The sequence below is a fragment of the Arachis hypogaea genome, chromosome 13 (assembly GCF_003086295.3).
Source record: "Arachis hypogaea cultivar Tifrunner chromosome 13, arahy.Tifrunner.gnm2.J5K5, whole genome shotgun sequence".
In the NCBI taxonomy this organism is placed as follows: Eukaryota; Viridiplantae; Streptophyta; class Magnoliopsida; order Fabales; family Fabaceae; genus Arachis; species Arachis hypogaea.
Window position 1 is genome coordinate 42922179 of NC_092048.1, and position 14802 is coordinate 42936980.

Genomic DNA, 14802 nt, shown 5'->3' on the forward strand with positions numbered 1-14802 from the left:
TAAAAAATATTAGAGAACTATCAGAATTTATTATTTTTAGTCATCACTTAGTCATTAATTCTATTCTTTTAGTTTAGTTTTTTTAGCCTAGTAATCCAACAAGATACTTTATTTTATACTTTTAAATATTAATTACTAACTTATAGCTAAAAATAATAAATTCTGATAATCTTTTAGTATTTCTTTTTTAAATATTTCAAAGGCAATTTTTTTTTGTTAAATTTGGAGGATAATTCTCTCGGTGACTTAATAATTCAAGAATTTTTTGTGATTTACTAAGTTAAATTGAGGGAATCAGATTATGAGTGAGTTTTGTTTGATTTTTAAAAAGTATGTTTTAATTTTTTACTACAAAACACAGTTTTATATTTTTATAAAAAAATTTAATAAAATCTTCTTAAATTTAATAAAACTTTTTAGGGTTGAGTTATTGTAGTTGCATACTGCGTTTGTGGTGTCGCTGCTCCGGAGAGTCCTCGAAACTACTAGAACGGCAACTATAAGCCGTTTTCGATGATGTTGCTGTCGCAAAAACAGCAAGAATTGCTGCTGCTGCTGCAAAATAAGAATAAAAAGGAGTTTACCGCATAATTGTGTCATGATTGAGGTAGGAGATTTTTCTAAAATTTATTTTTATTTTAAAAAATTGTTATAAATCGATATTGATGTAAAAAAATATATTTTTGTAATTATGTAAGTCTTATGGATTAAATTGAACTGTTTTGGATTGTTTGTGGTTATGGACTATGATTGGTTTCCTGATTGTTGGAAAATGATTAGTTGTTAGAATTCTTGATTACGTTTGATTGGTACATGTTGAGAAACTGTTTGATTTGTATAGAACCCTTGAAGGTGAAAAAGTCCGAGTTTTGTAGGAGGTTTTGCCAAAATTTTCATAGGTGTTTAAGTAAAATTGAATAATAAGAAGGATAGAAACTAGTGTTATTTTCAAAAAACTAGAGATTTTGTGTTGAAGTTTGGTTAATTTTGATTAAAAAATTATGTTTTGAGAAGTTTTAGTGAATTTAAAGTATTTGAATTTGATTAGTAAAATGAAATGATTTTCGAGTCTTTTGGGGAAGTCTTAAACTTAACTTTTTAAAATTAGTTTTGAAAACTTCTTTTGAGATATAAATGTTGTGGAGATGGTGGTTCGTCCCGCCCATGGTGAGGACGGTGGTTTTATCCAGCTCACGGCTCGAGGATAGTTATTCTTGTTATAAATATGATTATATAGAATTATGATTAATGATGAATTTGATGATGATAATGGTTTTGATTGATGATGATTATTGATTGGCAAGGATGTGAATTTTGTCCCGCTTGCGTTATTCAGGTTGTGGGATGGTGGTTCGTCCCGCCCACGGTGAGGACAGTGGCTTTGTTCCACTTACGGATAAACAAGTTGACGTTGAGAATTTTCTCTCTTGTGTTACGGTGGACAAGTGGGATTGAGAATTTCTTTTCTTGTTACGTCGGGAGGATTGGATAAAAGGTTGAGGATTCCCTTCAATTCACTTTCTGATTGTAGTGTGGGAAGGCATTCTCTTTTGAGTGGCATGGTATAACACCCCTTATTTTCGAAAAATTTAATTATGAATAAGTTATGTTTTATTTTATTAAATTGGGATTTTTATTATAAAAATTACTTTATTAAAGGTATTTAAATTAAATTTTTATGATAATGAGTTATTGGTGATTTATTATATTTATTTATGATTTTATTTTTAAAAAATTTTCTTATGAAAATTAATTAAATCAAAGTTGTGATATTTTGAGTTTAAAATTAATTAGGATTTATATAATTTTTATGATAATTAGATATTTTTTATTTAAAATCTAAAGTTTTAGTACATAAAAAAAATGAGAATTTTATATAGTTTAATTTGAATATTGAGATTTTGAATTTAATTTTAATGAACTAAAAGAAAATTAATTAGATTATTTCTAATTTAAAAATTTGAGTAGCTATTTGAAACTAATTAATGAGTTTATAAATAAATAGTATTTTTAAAAAATAATTATATATTGAATTATGTTTTATTTTAAATTATTACTCTATTTTCTGATTTTATCAAATTCCCACACAAACCCTAACCTAACTCTAATTCCCAAATCAAAACTCTCTTAACCTTAACACTCACACTCAGACTCAGCTGTCGTCACTCTTCTTTCACACATACACACCCACGCCCAGAAAAGGGGAAGAGAGAACGGAAGAAAAAAAAGAAAGGGAGAAGAGTAAGAAGATGGCATCGGCGGAGGGTAGGACTGCCGCCGCTGTCACTACACCTCACCGTTGAGCACAAAATGGAGAGGGAGATATCCGCAGAGGAGTTGAGAGAGACAGACGAGACAGAACGTGAGGAGAGAGAGCACGCATGAAAGGCAGCATCGCCGTTTTGTTGTCACCGTCGTGTCCCGTCATCACTGCCATGTTCCTATCGCCACAACGCCGTTGCAGCCCCCACGTCTCATGATCGATGCTGCAAAGCTTCTGTCGCCGTTGCCACTGCATGAGGGGGAGAACGAGCAGAGCACGAACAGAGAGAAGAGGAACTCCCCGAAGGAGAAGAAGACCGCTTCGCCGTGATTGGTCACTAGGTATGGCGCTGTTGTCGCCGGAACCACTGTCGGAGCTACTGCTGCTCTGCTCTGTCGTTCCTTTTTAGATTACAGTAAGTACTCTTATTCTGAAATCCTCACCATTAGCATTCCGTTATTGTTTGTTAAGAATTTTGAGGTGTTGATGTCCTAGGGTTAAGTTACCGTAATTGTATGCTGCATTTGTGGCTATCGCTGCTGCTCGAAGTCATTAGAGCTACTAGTACTGCTACTGTTGCTGCTGTGTTAGGTAGGGGTTGTTTATTTTTAATGAATTTGGAATGTTTTGAAAGTTTAGAAAATACATGTTTTATTTGTTTTATTATCTTATATATTTTTCCTCGCCCTTGTTTTCGTTCTTTACATTTTGTAAAGAGGGATAAGAGTTGAGATTTATATTATATATTTGTGTATCACTCGTATATATTATTCATGTAAGTGTAAAAGTGTAGTGATGTATGTATGTATGTATGTATGTATAAAAGAAAAATATTTCCGGTTTTTCAAAGAAAAGTTAATAAGAATTGCAGGTAAAGGCTCCTACATATTATAGTTATATATAGAAGTCGTCATAATATCCTCGCTATCAGAGTGGCGCAGCTGGAAGCGTAACATTCTGGTGGTGAGGGTGTTACAGACGACACTATCTGTTGTTTCTATGGCACGGTCTATACCTCCAAGCAAAAGAACTCTCCTTTGTTTCATATGATTCCTCGATGATAATTTCCATTGGAGATGTGCAACAGAGAGACAATATTTGGATTAGTTACCAGATGCTTTAGGTCTGGCAGTTTAACTGACACGTGGGACAGGTGGTGCGGAATTTCTAACCACACTTACTAACCGGCAAGTGCACCGGGTCGTACCAAGTAATACCTTACGTGAGTAAGGGTCGATCCCACGAGGATTGATGGATTAAGCAACAATAGTGTTTGATAGGATTAGTTAGACAAACAGAAAAGAGTATTTGAATATTAAATTGTGCAGAAATTAAAATAGTAAAGTAAATAAATTGGGAAGAAAATATGGAGAAAATAGTTAACGTTTCAGAGTTATCTATTTTTCCGGATTAACTTTTCTTACTAACTAATTTAATTATGCAGGATTTAATTTATGGCAAACTGTATGTGACTAGACCCTAATTCCTTAGACCTTCCTAGTCTCCTCTAAAATTCATTAACTGCCAATTCCTTAGTCAATTAATTCCAATTAGAGTGTGATAATCAATTTCTAGTTTATATGCCACAAAAACTCTAATTATCCAAGAAGTAAAAGGATTATATGTCACGTATTCTGTTAAATTCAGATAATTAAAATTTAGGAGAAATTGTTTTCAAACTGTTATTCAAGTAAAGAGCTTTTCCAAGTTTTACAAGAAATCAATTAGAAAGAGTGTCATACTTCTGTTCCACCCAAATTCATAAGATAAAGAGCGAAAACAATTCTTAAATTATAAATCCATACATGAATTAAAATAGAAAAAGCAATAAAATTAATCCATAGAAATAGACAGAGCTCCTAACCTTAACAATGAAGGATTAGTTGCTCATAGTTCAGAGAAGAAAACTAGGATTCTGGTAAAATGTACAGCGTTCCAATCTGATGGCATCAGATCTCTTTTTATAACTAATCCTAATAAATTTAAAATCTAATATTTAAAATTAAACTTAAAATAATATCTTTTCTTAATTTAAGATTTGAATTTAAATTCAAATTAATTAACAAGTCTTCAACTGATGGGTGGAGACCACTTGATTTGTCCATTCTGCAGCTTCTAATCTGTGTTTTCTGGGCTGAAAACTGAGTTAAAACAGCCCAGAAATTGCCCCCAACGTTTTCTGTCAATTCTGCAGATCGCTCATGTGACGCGTCCGCGTCGTCCACGCGTTCGCGTCATTTGTGCAGATTCCAGTCCACCCATTCGTGTCAGGCACGCGATCGCGTCATTGCGATTTCCTCCATTCTGCGCGGTTGCGTGAGCCATGCGTCCGCGTCGGTATTCGCTGGTCATCTCCTTGGCTTCTGCTCTTTCTCTACAGAAACTTCATCAAATCCATCCGAATGCTACCTAAATTAAATAAAATTGCACAAAACTCAAAATAGCATCCATAGTGGCTAAAATATAATTAATTCTTAATTAAACTCAACAAATTATATGCAAATTCACTAGGAAAAGATAGGAAAGATGCTCACGCATCACAACACCAAACTTAAACGGTTGCTTGTCCTCAAGCAACCAAAACTAATATAAGCTTAGGATGTGAATTTGCATGAGAATGAGAGTTCGATTAAGCCCATGTCTTCTCTTATAGTGGGGTTTACAACTGCAATCCTGAACAGTTTTGGCATCTCACTTTATCCTTTGAAGTTCAGAATGATTGGCATCCATAGGAACTCAGAATTCAGATAGTGTTATTGATTCTCCTAGTTCAGTATGTTGATTCTTGAACACAGCTACTTTATGAGTCTTGGCTGTGACCCTAAGCATTTTGTTTTCCATTATTACCACCGGATACATAAATGCCACAGACACATAACTAGGTGAACCTTTTCAGATTGTGACTCAGCTTTGCTAGAGTCCCTAGTTAGAGGTGCCCAGAGTTCTTAAGCACACTCTTTTTGCTTTGGATCACGACTTTAACCGCTCAGTCTCAAGCTTTTCACTTGACACCTTCACGCCACAAGTACATGGTTAGGGACAGCTTGATTTAGCCGCTTAGGCCAGGATTTTATTCCTTTGGGCCCTCCTATCCATTAATGCTCAAAGCCTTGGATCCTTTTTACCCTTTGCCTTTTAGTTTAAAGGGTTATTGGCTTTTTCTGCTTGCTTTTTTTATTTTATTTCTTTCCGCAAGCTTTGTGTTTTTCACTGCTTTTTCTTGCTTCAAGAATCAATTTTATGATTTTTCAGATTATCAATAACATTTCTCTTTTTCATCATTCTTTCAAGAGCCAACAATTTTAACATTCATAAACTTCACTATAAAAATATGCACTGTTCATGTCATGCATTCAGAATCACAGAAAATACCACCACATTTAAGTAAATAAGACTATTCTTCAATATAGACCCCCTTTTTCATGCACTATATCACTCCTGTAATTTTTTTTCAAGCTTAGTGAGTAATACATGAGACATCTTTTCAGAATTAAGCAATTAAGAGAAAACTAAACTAGCCCTAGGATTTTAACTAATAAAGGATCATGCAGCAAACAAAGCAAAATAGCAGAAAATCGGAACATAATATAGTAAAAGCGGGAAGGAATATAGAATGAAAGGAACTCAACCACCTTAGTTATCCTAGCGGACGTTTTATTTTTCAGGTTGTACTCCTTTGTGAAGATGATTCGCCTCCCTTTGGTGCCATAAGAATAGACAGAAAACCTATAAGCGAAGCGTCAACACCAAACTTAAGGGTTTGCTTGTCCTCAAGCAAAGAAGAACTGAAAATAAAAAGAGACAAATATTAAGATGAAAGAAAAATAAAAGGATAAGAGAATAAGAGAGAATTAGGATTGGGAGAGAGAGAAAGAAAAATGGGCGGCGCAAGCGACGCGTTCGCGTACGGCACGCATACGCGTGGGTCGCGATTTTTTCATAATGACGTGCAAGCGTCAGGCACGCGTCCACGTGCTTTGGGTTTTGTGTGATTCGCACGAAGCCAGCCACGTGACTTTCTGTTCGCATGGCTTGGGAACCAAATTTTCATACGACGCGTGCATGTCATGCACGCGCTCGCGTGGATGGTCGTATGTGCAACTGACGCGAACGCGTCAGTCACACGTCCGCGTGACCAAATTTGTGCTTTTAGCACACTTCTTGCCCTAAGCCAGCACAACTCTCTGCCCAAACGCTCTTTTACATCGAATTTGCAGGTCACACGTTCGCGTCGATGATGCGCCCGCGTGAATGGCGAAAATCACAAATGACACGAACGCGTGGGGTACGCGTTCGCGTGGGATCGTTTGTGCGAAAGGCATGAGTCCAGTGCTACTCCCACGCAACTCTCTGTCAATTTTTATTTTTTACGCACACATGATTGACGCGTTCGCGTCAATGACGCTTGCGCGTCGTGTGCCTCCCCTTTTTTTTTTTGAAATATAGCTTGAGGTGTTCGGTTCCTGGAAGAACATAGCTGCATGATCAGAAAATTAGTAAGAACTCAATAAAAATAAAATAACTAAGAAAACTACTACTACGAAAAATAGCTAAGGATACGAAATTATCGGGTTGCCTCCCGACAAGCGCTTCTTTATCGTCACTAGCTTGACGGTCAGCTTCTCTAAGGAGGAGGATCATAGGGGCTCAGCTCTTCACCCCTTACTTTGAACTTCTTTCCTGTGTCTCCATAACGTAGCTCAATATGCTCCAGAGAGAGGATTCTGATTACTGTATAAACCCATGCTGGATTGCTGGTCAACACCACCTTCATTCCTGGGGAGAAACCTTCAGTGGGGATCTTTTTGTTTCTTCATCCTCTGGGTATTTTTTTTTTTGGGGACCTCCTCCTTGGTGGATGATGCAGTTCCAACACCAAACTTAGGTTTGATGTTAGGCAGAATTTTATCGGTTGTCACCACAGGAGGTTTGAGTTGCAAATTCTGCTGTGCATCATCAGGGGGTTCTTGAAGGTTTGGATCAATAAGCTCAGCCTGCATGCACCTCTCTTCTTCACCTGTTGAATGTACATCTTTGAAGACATGAAAGACCAGTTGCTCATTATGCACTCTAAGTACTAATTCACCCACTTCTACATCAATCAGAGCTCTTCCAGTGGCTAAGAATGGTCTTCCTAGAATTATAGAGGCATTCTCATCCTCCCCTGTATCAAGAATCACAAAATCTGCTGGGAGGAAGAACTTACCCACTTTGACCAAGATATTCTCCACTAATCCGTATGCAGGCTTCATAGATTTGTCCACCATCTGTAATGCAATCTTTGTGGGTTGTGCCTCTTGGATCTGCAGCTTCTTCATCACAGACAAGGGCATTAAATTGATGCTTGCTCCCAGATCACATAACGCTTTCTCAAAGGTTGTACTCCCGATGGTGCATGGAATTTGAAAGCTCCCTGGATCTGGCATCTTCTTTGGTAAGTTATTCTGAATGATGGCACTGCATTCTTTAGTCAGGACCACTGTCTCATCTCCCTTTAAAGGCTTCTTCTTTGACAACAGCTCCTTCATGAACTTGGCATAGAGGGGCATTTGTTCCAAAATCTCAGCAAAAGGAATATTGATTTGCAACTTTCTAAAGACTTCCAATAACTTTGAAAACTGTTTGTCCTTGGTCTCCTTTTGAAGTTCTGAGGATATGGCATTTTAGGCTTGTACTCAGGAGCCTTTGGCAATGTAGGATAAGTGTCAAGAGAGTTTGGGAATGGGTTGTCTGTACGCTTTGGAGGGGTGTGCTCCACTTCTCCCTTCTTCTCCTCTGGAGCTTCCTTTTCAACTAGCTCTTCATTGGCCTTGGTCTCAGAGCCAGCTACTTTACCACTTCTCAATTGAATAGCCTTGCAATCTTCTCCTGGGTTCACCACTGTATCCTCTTGAAATGTACTTGCAGACCTCTCAAATATTTGCTTGCTCAGTTGGCCCACTAGCACCTCTAAGTTTCTAATAGAGGCTCTGGTTTCCTGTATAACTTGTACTTCCGTACTTGCCACTTGTTCACTTATTACAGTGATAGCCTTGCATTCCTCTCTTGGATTTGGAATTGTGTTACCAGGAAGGCTATTAGTGGTCCTCTGATCGATTTCAGTGACTTTTGTAGCTAATTGACCCATTTGAATCTCCAGGTTCTTGATGGATGCTCTGGTTTCCTGTCTAAAACCTGTCAATATTGCTTCCAAATCATTGTTCTGCTGGAAACCGCCCTGAGAACTATTGTTGAAGTTCTGAGGTCTCTGAGGTTGGTCCCTCCATCCAAAATTTGGGTGATTTCTCCATCCCTGGTTGTATGTCTTAGAATATGGATCATTGTTGGGATTCCTAGGACCACTTCCCATGTAATTCACCTGTTCAGAAGAGGGTTGAGCATAATGATAATTATCATTTTGCATAAAGTTACCTGCCATGTCATAGGAGACTTTCTGTGGTGGATTTTGGGTGTTGATAGCTGAGACTTGCATGCCACTCATCTGTTGAGTAAGTAAATTTATTTGCTGAGACATCAGCTTGTTCTGAGCAAGAAGAGCATTAACATCTTCTACTTCCAACACGCTTCTCTTCTGAGGGGTCTCAGAGTTCACAGGATTCCTGTTAGATGAGTATAAATATTGGTTGCTTGCAACCAATTCAATCAGCTGAATAGTCTCCTTTAGTGTCTTCTTCTTGTGCAGTGAACCGCCTGCAGAAGTGTCTAGGCTCATCTTGGACATCTCACCCAAACCTTCATAAAAGATATCTAGTTGGGTCCATTTGGAGAACATGTCCGGAGGGCATTGCCTAGTCAGCAGCTTGTATCTCTCCCAAGCTTCATAAAGAGTTTCACCCTCCTTTTGCCTGAAAGTCTGAACCTCCAATCTAAGCTTAGTCAGCTTTTTTAGTGGGAAAAATTTAGTGAGAAATTCTGTAACAACCTTTTCCCAAGTATTCAGACTCTCCTTTGGTTGGGAATCTAGCCATAGCTTTGCTTTATCCCTCAGAGCAAACGGGAAGAGCATCAGTTTGTACACCTCTGGGTTCACTCCATTTGTCTTCACAGTATCGCAAATCTGCAGAAAATCATATATAAACTGGTTTGGATCTTCATGAGGAAGTCCATGATACTGACAGTTTTGTTGCATCAGGGTAACCAGTTGTGGCTTCAACTCAAAGTTGTTCGCAGCTATAGGAGGCACCACAATGCTCTTTCCATAAAGATCCGCAGTAGAGGCAGAATAAGAGCCAAGTACTCTCCTTTGTTGCTCATCCCCATTCGAATTTGCCACATTTGCATTAACAGCATTATTATTATCCATAGTGGACATTGCAGCTTTGTAAAGTCTTGCTTGTTGTAAACGCCGCCTCAAAGTTCTTTCAGGTTCAGGATCAAAGTCTAAGAGATGTTCTTTGTCTCTATTCCTGCGCATACACAAGCAGAAAACAAGAAAAAATGGGACTCTCTACGTTAGAGTGCACAGAAGTCCCTGTGAGGTAACCTGTGTAAAAAAAATAAAATAAAAATACAAAAATTCGAAAATTTAAAAGGAAAAATAAACAGAAAAATTTAAAATAAAATTCACTGTGTAACACGAAACTTAAATTCTGAAATTAAAAATAAATTTTAGTGCTATTTTATTTATTTAAATATTTTTTCTTAAATTTTATATATATTCTTTTTTTTTAATAAAAGTAAAAAAACAAAGGTACGGTATAAAGGGGAGGGGGAATGTAAACTAAAAGGAACAGAGAAAAAAATAACGTAAACAAAAGGGAAAAGAAAAAAAAGTAACGTAAAGAAAAGAAAAAAATAACATAAGAAAAAATGCAAAATAAAAATTAATAATAATAGAAAAAATATATATATAAAAAATTATCTAATCTAAGCAATCAAACAACGAATAGTTGTTAATCACTGTCAATCCCCGGCAACGGTGCCAAAAACTTGGTGCGGAATTTCTAACTACACTTACTAACCGGCAAGTGCACCAGGTCGTACCAAGTAATACCTTACGTGAGTAAGGGTCGATCCCACGAGGATTGATGGATTAAGCAACAATAGTATTTGATAGGATTAGTTAGACAAACAGAAAAGAGTATTTGAATATTCAATCGTGCAGAAATTAAAATAGTAAAGTAAATAAATTGGGAAGAAAATATGGAGAAAATAGTTAAGGTTTCAGAGTTATCTATTTTTCAGGATTAACTTTTCTTACTAACTAATTTAATTATGCAGGATTTAATTTATGGCAAACTGTATGTGACTAGACCCTAATTCCTTAGACCTTCTTAGTCTCCTCTAAAATTCATTAACTGCCAATTCCTTGATCAATTAATTCCAATTAGAGGGTGATAATCAATTTCTAGTTTATATGCCACAAAAACTCTAATTATCCAAGAAGTAAAAGGATTATATGTCACGTATCCTGTTAAATTCAGATAATTAAAATTTAGGAGAAATTGTTTTCAAGCTGTTATTCAAGTAAAGAGCTTTTCCAAGTTTTACAAGAACTCAATTAGAAAGAGGGTCATACTTCCGTTCCACCCAAATTCATAAGATAAAGAGCGAAAACAATTCTTAAATTATAAATCCATACATGAATTAAAATAGAAAAAGCAATAAAATTAATCCATAGAAATAGACAGAGCTCCTAACCTTAACAATGAAGGATTAGTTGCTCATAGTTCAGAGAAGAAAACTAGGATTCTGGTAAAATGTACAGCGTTCCAATCTGATGGCATCAGATCTCTTTTTATAACTAATCATAATAAATTTAAAATCTAATATTTAAAATTAAACTTAAAATAATATCTTTTCCTAATTTAAGATTTGAATTTAAATTCGAATTAATTAACAAGTCTTCAACTGATGGGTGGAGACCACTTGATTTGTCCATTCTGCAGCTTCTAATCTATGTTTTCTGGGCTGAAAACTGAGTTAAAACAGCCCAGAAATTGTCCCCAGCGTTTTCTGTCAATTCTGCAGATCGCTCATGTGACGCGTCCGCGTCATCCACGCGTTCGCGTCATTTGTGCAGATTCCAGTCCATGCATTCGCGTCAGGCACGCGATCGCATCATTGCGATTTTCTCCATTTCGCGCGGTTGCGTGAGCCATGCGTCCGTGTCGGTATTCGCTGGTCATCTCCTTGGCTTCTTCTCTTTCTCTGCAGAAACTTCATCAAATCCATCCGAATACTATCTAAATTAAATAAAATTGCACAAAACTCAAAATAGCATCCATAGTGGCTAAAATAGGAAAGATGCTCACGCATCAACAGGCATGCATCATATGCATTTGTTCATAATTTTTTGGGAATGCATAATTACTTGGCTTGCTTAATTAATAATCTATTTAACTACTAATTGTGCTACTTGTCATAATTGTTCTCTATGTGTGACTATGATGAGTTTGGAAAACTCTAATTTAAATTGATGATGATCAAACATTATTAACAGCAAAATTATTAAATTATTTTTGATTAAAGTATGTTAATTATAATAATTTTGCTGTGCAGAATTTTTTATGGGCCGAACAGAATAATATTTAAGCAAGCCCATTGGAATAATTCTCATTCAGCCTTGATGCCAAATTATTGTGATCATAATGGCTGAAACCATGTTTTGTTTAATTGGACCAAAAATAAAAGGAATTCTAGGGCAAGCCCAAATCAAAATTACACTCAGCCTTGATTAATGTTTCTTATGTTATAAGGCTGAATTGATTGTTATGTTACTTGGGCCAGAATGAGTTTCAATGCTCTAAGCCCAAAATTGTTTCTCATGCTTGATCCGAAAATAATTCATCAGGAAAGCAAATGTTATCATTTGCCTTATCTTCTAACGGATCTCAAAGCTTGCCACATGATGGATTTTAAATTCACTCAATTTTCATTAATTGCATGGGAACTATGAGAGAGATTATGAGTGACATGATTGATTTACTTTGTGCAGCACGCCACTCAAGCAAGGGAAGTAAAAGCAACTTTTTCTACTTAATTGTTTAACTTCATTTAATTACTTTTCTTTCATTTGTTTCTTCTCTCTCATTCATTCTTTCTTTCTTCTCTTTTCGGACAATACCCAGCAAACCATGGAAGCTACATTGAGCTACCGAAAAGAAGAAAAGGCACGCCAAAAGGCCATCACAATGATGGCAAGAAAACATAAAAAATGTAGTGGCTGAGATTCTTATCACTTGTAGTAAGATTCTGTGATGAGATCTTGGCTTCTCCATACCAAAAATGGATAAAGAAGATTCGACCAGCAAGGAAGAAGATCTTGGAGAGATGGCTTGTCTCTGATTCTGCTTAACCACCACAGAGAGTAGCTAGAGTGGCGAAGTGATGGAGGAGGCAGAGATTGGAGCAGATGAAGCTATCATCATCATGAAGCATCAAGGGCCAGAAATCCATCTTGGAGAGCAAGCCAAGGATGGGGCGCTCGTATTGATGAAGAGTGGTGACTAAGGAAGGACTAGAGGTAATTACATGTTGGGTTTTGCATGGTTATCTCTTCTCTCTCTCTCTGTGTGGCCAAACCGGTTCTATTTCTTGGAGAAGAAGAAGTTGGCTCGGTTTTTGGCTTCAAAGGTGGAGGCTTCCCTCTTCTATAAAAAGGGAGAACAGCCACGGTTTGAAGCAAGGAGAAAGTTTGAGAGTGCAAGGCACAGTGTTCTCAGAGCTACCTGAGCTAACAGTTTTCTCTTCTCCTTCAATATATTCTGTTTTGTAATTTTTCTGTTTAATTTTGTCATGTCTTGAGTCTCATGGAAAAAGGCAAACAGTGAGGTTTGTATGAAAAAGCCATAGAGCGGAAAAAGGCAGAGAGTGTAAAATTAAAAAAAAAAGTCATAGATGTCTTTAGAGTTCCTTTGTTCATCTATGTTGTGTTTCATGATTCTGTGGGAATCCCCTTGTAAGTTGGGTTAGCACTTTACAGTTTGTAATAAGAAAGATTATAGTGAAATTCCATCATGTTTGTGATGGAGACTGGATGTAGGCTGCACTGCACTTAGCAGCTGAACCAGGATATATCTGGGTGTAATTTTCTCTTTTCTCTACTCCATTTCTGTTTCTACTGCACAGGAGCAAAAACCAAAAATATCTCGTGTCAAGTGACGAGACAAAAAGAAAAATTTCGTGGCTGAGGACGAGACAAAAGAAAAAATCTCGTGGCTAGTTACGAGATAAAAGACAAAAAGTTTCCAAAATTGGTTTCAAAGGTTAGCAAGTATTTTCAAGCAAAAAGGGGCTAAGATTCAACCCCCCTTCTCTTAGCCACTGATAACCATCAATTGGTATCAGAGCTTGGTCTCAAAGAGATCAAGCTTTGCAGCTTGGAGTAAAAATCCTCATGGCAGAAAACAGTGGCTCAAATGTGGTGTCCTACAATCTGACCGAAGGACAATCAAGCAACAGACCTCCTCTTTTCAATGAGAAAAATTATACCTATTGGAAGGAGAGGATGAAGATATTTGTACAAGTAGTGGATTACAGACTTTGGAAGATCATCCTGGAAGGGCCTCAATATCCAACTGTTACAAGTGCCGAAGGAGTTGTTTCTCTTAAACCAGAAGCAAGTTGGACGGATGAAGATAGAAAAAAGGTGGAGCTCAACGTCAAGGCCATCAATCTGCTCAACTTTGTTATCAGCTTTGAGGAGTACCGACGGGTATCACGTTGCACAACAGCAAAGGAAATCTGGGATAAACTCCTAGTCACTCATGAAGGAACAACCATTGTGAAAAAGACCAGGATTGATATGTTGAACTGAGAATACAAAATGTTTGCAATGAAGGAAGGAGAATCCATCGATGAGATGTTTGAACGCTTCAACACCATTATTGTTGGCTTGGATGCTATGGAAATCAAGTATCCTGAATCTGTGCTAGTGAGAAGAGAGTTGAGATGTCTCACAAAAGAGTGGAAAACAAAAGCTTTAATTATCTCTGAGAGTAGTGGTCTTGACTCTATGACTTATGATGATTTGAGAGGAAATTTACTTGCTTTTGAAAACACCTACTTGAAAAAAGATTCAAAAAAGAAAGGAATAGCTTTTTCTTCTGTCACTAACCCTCTGGATGATGAATCTAGTGATAACTCATTTGAAAATGAATTTGTGTTGTTTGCAAAAAAATTCAGGAAAATGATGAAGCTCAAAGGCAAAGGCAGCAGCTCAAGGAAAATGAAGAAAGACCTTAGCAAAGTAACTTGTTACAACTGCAAGGAAATTGGGCATTTCAAATCTGATTGTCCTAAGTTAAAGAAGGAAGAGAAGCCAAAAAGAGGAAAGAAGAAGGGACTGATGGCTTCATAGGAAGATTTGGAAAATGACTCGGATGATGATGATGAAGAATCCGAGACCAAGTCACAACCTTGTCTCATGGCAGATCACATAGATCAGGTAGTCTTTCATAACCCTAACACTGAAGATCTTCATCTTATGATAGACCACCTTTCTGAAAAAATAAGATGCTTTCTGCTGGAAAATCAAGAACTTGAATAACAAATCACCATTCTTAAAGCTGAAAACAGTTTTCTTAAAGAAAAAGTGA